Raw genomic sequence first — 6,801 nt, forward strand, 5'->3', positions numbered from 1 at the left:
TCAAATTATAGCCTACTCATTTATCAAAAATGCTTAATTTTACTTATAATATAACATATCAGTGTGCAGTGCCTGGCTATGCAAGTACAGCCAAGAACTGTTGTAAACTCACAAAATATCGTCAATGCAAGCTCCGTATGGTAGTCTAAGCTTATACAATTAAGTTGCTGGTGCCTGGTTATACTTCATTTCTTTTTTTGTTGTTTTAGATATGGACAGCTTTGTCTGACACAAATAAATAATAATAATTTTGATTCGAAATGCATTTTGAATGCCCCCACCCCCCTTGAAAAAGTTCTTCAAACGCTACTGTCTGCAGTATTTACTAGGAATAGCACCTGAATGACTGGGCGCTATAGTGTGCACACAAGCCGCACATATTTAGCAAGCACCTAACTGTCTGCACCTAAAAGATGTGCTCCAGTTTTATCTACACTGGTGGATTAAATATCTTTTCTAGCTTAACTATTTTGCTTGCATTTTCAGTTGGAATGCATGTTCCAATATTTTTATGTTTATTTTGATGCACCAATTCAATTTTTATGATTAAACAATGATGATAAAGTTTCAGGGACTTGTGTGATTGTCAAAGAATATAGGATCATGGATCTGGAGTTGGAAACAGTTGTTGACTCCCAAGTACTGTTACAATCTGCCAAAAATGAATCGGTATCTTCCGCTGAGGTTCCTAAAGTTGAGAAACGGCCTTCAAAGGCAACTTTTTACCAAAAATATAATCCCTCCCTAAAGTCTTTAATTCCGTGTCGACCTATTTCACATCATAAAACTGTTCACCCAAATGATGCTGCTGGATTAATGTCCATCATCGCCTTCTCATGGTTAACTTCATTAATTTGGAAGACCTACAAAAAGCCTCCTACACTTGAAGATATTTGGAAAACATCAGAATATGATGAAACTGAACGGAATTATGAACGATTTTCAAAGCTATGGGAAAAGGAGGTAAAAAATAAAGGTCTTCAGAAAGCATCTTTGTGGAAAGTTATTTTGAGGTTTGTCCAAACACGACTCATTATATCTACAATCTGTATGTTTGTTTATGCTATGGCTATATTTTTTGGTAGCTCCATTGTTGTACACTCTCTTTTGTCATATATTTCTGAAGATAATCCTTCCCTTCAGTTTGGCATTTGTCTTATTGTCGCTTTAGTTTGTGTGGAAGTAATCCGTTCTGTCTGTGGTGCACTTCACTTGGCCATCAATTACAGGACTGCAGTCCGATGTCGAGCTGCTGTACTGCTTCTGGTCTTTAAGAAAGCTCTGAAAATGTCTCCTTCAAACGGAAGCACAAGTATTGGGGAATTAGTGACTATGTGTTCAAATGATGGAGACAGAATTTTTGAAGCTAATCACTTGGGCAATATGATATTCTTAGGTCCCATGATATTTTTTTCAGGATTAATTTATACTTGTTATTTAATGGGACCTATCGGCTTAGTTGGGCCAATACTCTTTATTGCCGTTATACCCCTACAAGCTGTTCTTATTAAAGTTGTAAATAAAATTCGAAAAAAAGTTGTTGTGAGTACCCAAAGCCGCACTGTCAAAATTAATGAAATTCTTTCCTCAATGAAATTGATCAAAATGTATTCATGGGAAGAATCTTTCTGTAAGATTGTCAATGAACTTAGAGAAAGGGAATTGAAAAATATAAGACAATACACATTCATGTACAGCCTTATCACCAGTTCAGCTTACATTGCGCCTCTCATGGCCTCAGTGATTATGATATCATTGTATGTGGTGCTTGGAAACACTTTGACTCCTGAAATTGCTTTTACATCTATTGCTATATTCAATGCAATGTCATTCGGGTTGAAGTTTTCTCCAATTGCCATCTCTTATCTCGCTGATGCCAATGTTGCAGTAAAACGATTGACAAAGTTTCTTATGCTTGATAGCTTAACTGAATATGTAACGCCAAACACGACTGAAGAACAAAATGCTGTTGAAATTAAATCTGCTTCGTTTGCTTGGAGTTTGTCTTTGCATGTCCCAAAAGATGTTGATGCAATTGCAAAAGAAAAGCCTGTATCTCAGACTGAAACAGAAACGTTGCTTGAACCATCTGTCAGCGATATCAAAGAGAGAGGTCCTGCTTTAAAAGATATTGATTTTTGTATTCAGCGAGGATCACTTGTGGGAATCTATGGTTCTGTAGGAAGTGGGAAAAGTTCTCTCATATCTGGCATGATGGGACAGTTGCAACTGGTGGATGGAACTGTGGCTGTATCAGGATCTATTGCTTATGTTGCTCAACAAGCATGGCTTATGAATGCGACCATTCGAGAGAATATTGTTTTTGGGTTGGACTTTGACAAAAAGAAATATGATGACGTCATACTGGCTTGTGAACTAACCAAAGACTTGGAAATATTTTCAAGCGGAGATCTGACAGAAGTGGGAGAACGAGGAATTAATCTTAGTGGAGGACAGAAGCAACGTATCAGTTTAGCACGGGCTTTGTATAGTGATCGAGATATTTACTTACTTGATGATCCTCTTAGTGCTGTAGATGCTCATGTTGGAAAGAGCATTTTCCTTGAAGTGATTCTTGCTCGTTTAAAGAATAAAGGTAAAACAGTAGTGTTAGTGACTCATCAATTGCAATATCTTCCTCATTGTGACTCTGTAGGTAAAGTTGAAAATGGGACACTTGTAATCACTGATGCACCAGAAGCTGAACTTGTCAGTTCAGCTGAACAAGAAAAATCAGCAGATGGTTCAGAATTGCAAGAGGAATGTGGATTGGCAGCTGTTGACATTAAAATTTCTGAGAAAGTAGATGAAACTGAAAAGGCATTACAAGGAAAATTGATGTCTGTGGAGGAGAAAGGTACAGTTGTGGGATTTTCAACATACTATACTTACACAAAAGCTGCTGGGGGTGCATTGGCTGGAATTTTAATGTTATTATTTTTCTTTGTTAATGTTGGAATTCAGCAGTTTAGTTACTTCTGGCTCTCTTATTGGTTAAAGCAAGGTTCCGGCTTTTCTTCCAACTTTACTGCAAGTTATGAAAATGTAACTTCGTCAACAAATACAACCACCCCTGATGTAACAGCACCTTTTCCAAAAGAAACTGAAAACAATATCCTTCTTAATCCTGACCTCAACATGTATCTGATAATTTATGCTTCTTCTATAGTAGTTATGATTGTTGTCAGTGTGTTACGTGGCTATGCCTATGTTGCCATGACCGTTCATGCTTCTCATGTGCTGCACAGGTCTTTGTTAAATCGAGTGTTGCATGGAACAATGGCTTTCTTTGACACCACTCCAACAGGTAGAATTCTTAACAGATTTCAAAAGGATATGGATGAAATAGACGCCTTAATACCCGGAGTGTTGGAATATTTCATGTTTCATATTGTTTCTGTGATTTATTCAGTGGGCTTTATTGTTTACGTTTTTCCAGCATTTGCACTGGTATTGTTAGTCGTAATTCCTATCTTTGTTGTCATTTACATTCTCTTCAAACCTGCTTCAAGAGAAATGAAACGGCTGGATATTTTAACCCGTTCCCCTTGGTTTTCCCATATGTCAGCGACAATATCTGGCCTTGATACCATACGAGCCTATGAAAAATCTAATGATTTTGTTGAGAAGTTTTGTTTTCTTCTTGATCAAAATAGTGAAGCTTTCTATTTGTTCAAGTGTGTAAACAGATGGCTGAGTTTTCGGCTAGAAATGCTTGTTTTGTGTATTGTTGCTGTGACAAGTATACTTGTAGTTTTTGATCAAAGCTTTGTATCGCCTTCATTTGCTGCTCTTGCATTCAGCTCTGCGAGGTTACTGAGTTCTATGCTCCAAATGACAGTTCGACTTTTAACTGAACTTGAAGCTCGTTTTGTGTGCAATGACAGAATCAAGTATTACATTGAGCATGCTGATCAAGAAAATTTGAAATGTTCCATTCAACCTAATGCCAAATGGCCTGAAAAAGGAGAAATCGAATTTCAGAATGTTTCTTTAAGATATCGAGATGGAATGCCACTTGTTATAGAATGTTTATCGTTTGCTTTCAAACCTTGTGAAAAGGTTGGAGTGGTTGGCCGAACTGGAGCTGGAAAATCTTCATTAGCTGTTGCTCTGTTTCGACTGGTGGAGCTTGCAGAAGGAAGAATTTTAATCGATGGTGTTGACATAAGCAAACTATCTCTACACGACCTTCGCTCTCGCCTGTCAATCATCCCTCAAGATCCTGTGTTGTTTGCTGGGAGTGTGAGATACAATCTTGATCCATTTGAACAATATTCCGAGACTGAAGTTTGGTCTGCCTTGGAACAAGCTCATATGAAAGATTCAATAGCAAATCTGCCAGACAAGCTCAATCATATGGTTGCAGAAAATGGAAGCAACTTTTCGGTCGGTGAGCGACAGTTGATGTGTCTGGCAAGAGCTTTGCTTCGTAAGAGCAAAGTATTAATTTTGGATGAAGCAACGGCTTCTGTGGACCATGAAACTGAGAAAATAGTGCATGAAGTCATTGGTGATCTGTTTGCAGACTGTACATTGATTACAATTGCTCATCGATTGTCTTCAGTGACATCTTGTGATCGAGTTCTTGTGCTGGACCAGGGTCGTGTTGTTGAGTTTGATTCTCCTTCAAAGTTACTCGACAACAAAGATTCTGCATTTGCTGAAATGTTATCATCATTCCATTCTGGAATATCTAGTCAGTAGGAAGTGGTTTTCTCTAAATATCTTTTGCATGTGACATTCATTTTGTTGAAACAGCTTAAGGTTTTTATGTGTAATACTCAACAAGGTAAATTATATTATACATTACATTTGTGCATGAATGATAGATTGTAAGTATGACCAACACTCATACAGAGCAAAAGTGTTTTCATATTAACTTTTTGTTATATATATACTTGATGAATTTTCTACTTTATTGTTTTGAGTGTTGGTGTGGTTGCTTTGTTTGAATGTTCAATGTCATATCTTTGTTAAAGTATTCAATGATACAAACCCATGTCAGTTTACTCTTTGAAGTATTATGATAGCGTTTCCTAAAGAATTTCCATCTTATTTCAAATTTACATTTGTTTGCCTGGAGATTTTCACACTGAATTGTCATGCATTCTACAGTTGGAATGTTAATAAGCTGATTCTTTTGATTGTGTATTATATTTCTAATAGAAATTTTAGTGTTAACTGATTTTAGTCGTCGTCTCCAGTGCAGGTGTTGTCGTCTCCAGTTCTTATAAAACATTCATTTTTATTATATATCATATAATCTTTGGGTGCATGAATTGTATTTGTATGATATAAATTGTATGTTTTCAGCATCACCGTACATTTGCCATCAACAGAATCATTGAGTGTATTTAATCAATTGATATTTTGTCATGAGGATATACAATTATACATGTAAGCATTTACAACCATGGAGGTGTAGAATGTTTGAAAGATCCATATGTGAAATGCATAAATTTTAAAAAAGATCACTAAAACTTTTTTATTTAAGACTACAGTAACCTTACAAAATTTTATCTTTAGTGTTTTTCCAAATTTGGAAGTCTGCTAGCTTGATCACATTTTGGAAGGGTTCATGATTAAAGAAAGCTTGAAATCACTACATTAAAGAATGTTTACTTCGAATTTAACTTGAAATTTATGTAATGTTTGCAAATTTGTAAAAACGTTTTGTTGAAATCATTTTTTGTATGCATTTGTGTTTTCCATAAGATTGAGATGTGTATATTAAGGCGATGTGAAAATCAAAAAATTTTAAAAAATCAAAAATCGAATTATCACACAGGGTGACTATTGCTATGTAGAGCATTTCTCTAAAATTTCACGCAAAAATATTCAGTAACCTTAAACATGTAGTCGATTTTGTCCCTGGCGTTTGTTGCCAGCACAGAGTTGCCAGGTACAAATTTTTTGAAGAAAAAAACTTTGTTTATTTTTTTTTAATTATAAAAATTTCCAACTTTAACAACCACAACAACAATTAAATATGACGCGACTGCTAGTTGCCCTTTTAGTTAAAGGCTGGGGGTATACGGTAAGATATTAAACAATCACCTGGCAACCCTAATTTTGCTTGGTCAGCAAAAACTGATGATATTAAAGCTTTTTTCACTTCTATGGCAAGAGTAAGAATGCACTGTGCATAAGATGACACTTTGGTTTTGTTGTAGTAATATGTATTACATAATCCAACAACGCACTGCACTAATATTCGATTGTTTTGGGCGATTTACATTTGTTTTTTTGAGAGATATAGTACCTTCAACTCTACCAATGGTAGCTTACACATCAACCAACCAACTTTATATGTGCTTGTAAAACGTGCACAAACGAATGAACAAGAGCTGCTGCCTTTGGTTTGCGAATATTTTCTAACATGTTCACAGCAAAAGATCGCAGAGCAGGATCATCACTGGATACTGGGGCATTGTCACATTCAGATCACTTGGTGCAGCTGGTTCGAAAGGAGAGTCATTTTCTTCATCAATTGCTGCAGAAAACTGCTGTTTTTTCCAGTTCTCTTCCTCTACCACTTGTGACTTCTTTGCTGCAGCGAAATCATCTACTCGCTGTTGTTTGAGGCTCTTGAAAAACAAGTTTTTTGTGTGAATGATAAATGTAAAGAACACAAAATAATCCATGTAAATCAGTTCAGTTTATTTTTATTTCTGACTGTCACGACAAAAAACAATATATATATACCAAACATAACAAATAATACTCTTTCGGACAAATGGCAGCAAAAATCAGTGAAGAAAAAACTTCTCAACATAGCTCGACTAGCTTTAGTGAAAG

The 6,801-nt window shown here is 35.9% G+C and overlaps 1 pseudogene; it reads left to right on the forward strand.

Moving 5' to 3' along the window:
- The first annotated feature begins 603 nt into the window (after positions 1-603).
- Positions 604-4,800, forward strand: LOC145779673 (ATP-binding cassette sub-family C member 5 pseudogene; annotated as a pseudogene).
- Positions 4,801-6,801: the final 2,001 nt, after the last annotated feature.

This window comes from Aplidium turbinatum, chromosome 11 (genome assembly GCF_918807975.1).
Source record: "Aplidium turbinatum chromosome 11, kaAplTurb1.1, whole genome shotgun sequence".
Lineage (NCBI taxonomy): Eukaryota > Metazoa > Chordata > Ascidiacea > Aplousobranchia > Polyclinidae > Aplidium > Aplidium turbinatum.